We start from the raw sequence: 1697 nt of genomic DNA, 5'->3' as shown, positions 1-1697 counted from the left end.
GATTGCCCATTTTGCGAGTCGTCCTGACTGACTCGGACTGTGCAAGATCGTTCGCAGGGGGAAGGTGGTGAGGATTATTATGGTATGCGACTGAAAGTACGGCCGAAGTTTCCTTGATGATGTCACAACTGAGAATGCTAGTTTCTCCATCAGGGGATACCGGGTCTCAGCGTCCAGTAACGTTTTGCTTATGTAGAAGATTGGTCTTTGCTCACCGCGTTCCTCTCTAATCAAAACGCCGCTTACCGCTCTTGCGGAGACTGCGATGTACAGGAACAAGGGTTCTCCCTCCGCTGGTTTTGCGAGGACGGGAGGAGTGGCCATGTAACGTTTTAGCTGTTGGAAAGCTTTCTCACTTTCCTCCGACCATTCGAACTTCTTATTCCCTTTCAGCGTGTCGTAGAAAGAAGGCACTTGTCCTTCGAGCGTGAGCTGAAACGGTTCAAGGCCGCGACTCTTCCGGTTAGCCTTTGGACTTCTCGTTTCGTCTTTGGTGAGACAATCTCTATTAACGCGTTTATCTGCTTAGGATTGGCTTCGATCCAACGACACGTGACTAGGTACCCGAGAAATTCTCCTGATGCCACCGCGAATCTACACTTTGCGGGGTTCAGTTTCATGTTGCGGGCGTTAAGTCTTGCAAAGCACTCCTCCAAATGAGAGACGTGGTCATGCTCGTCAAGGGACTTTACGAGCATGTCATCAATGTATACCTCCATAGTCTTGCCAAGCTGTTCAGAGAAAATTTGATTGACAAGTCGCTGGTAAGTGGCGCCTGCATTCTTGAGACCGAAAGGCATTACTTTGTAGCAATATGTTCCCCGATCGGTGATGAACACAGTTTTATCGCGATCGTCGGGATTCATCATGATCTGATTGTACCCGGAGAAGGCATCCATAAATGACAAGAGTTTGTTCCCTGCTATTGCTTCGACCAGTCGGTCGATGTACGGGAGTGGTAAGCAATCCTTTGGACATGCCTTGTTGAGATCAGTGAAATCGACGCATACTCGCCATTTGCCATTTTTCTTTTTGACCACGACCGGGTTAGCGAGCCAGTCTGGATACCTCACTTCTGTTATTGATCCGACCTTCAGGAGTCTTTCGACTTCCTCATTTACCGCGGTGGCACGCTCCGGTCCTAGCTTCCGCCTTTTTTGTTTGAAGGGTTTGTAGGTCGGATCGATGTTAAGCTCATGACACGTTATGCCGATATCCATCCCTAGCATATCTTCTGCGGCCCAAGCGAATGCATTGAGGGTCTTTTTGAGACAGGCGATGAGCTCTGTCTTTAGTGGCTCGCGGAGGTTGGCTCCAATCTCGACGCATCGTTCCGGAGAGGATTCGTCGAGGCAGATCGAAATTACCGGTTCGCAAGTCGGTTCGCGCTTCCCTTCTAGGGCTTTGGCCCTTTGAGATTGTCGGAAGACTTCCGAGTCTCGTTTTGGGGCGTTCTCATCAAGGGTCAGCTTTCCTTTCTTTTTATGGGAAGTTTCGATCGCAAAGTTCTTTCTTTTTAACTCGGCGGCGAAACATACTTGCGACATCCTGCGGTTTCCTTGTATAGTTTTGACTCCACGAGGGGTTGGAAACTTAAGGCACTGATGGAATGTCGAAGGGATCGCTTGTATGGAGTTCAGCCATGGAGTATCGACGATCGCGTTGTACGATGTTGGGCGGTTGATGACTAAGAATTT

The sequence above is a fragment of the Brassica oleracea genome, chromosome C9, assembly GCF_000695525.1.
Source record: "Brassica oleracea var. oleracea cultivar TO1000 chromosome C9, BOL, whole genome shotgun sequence".
Lineage (NCBI taxonomy): Eukaryota > Viridiplantae > Streptophyta > Magnoliopsida > Brassicales > Brassicaceae > Brassica > Brassica oleracea.
Note: the sequence above shows the minus strand (reverse complement) of the source record.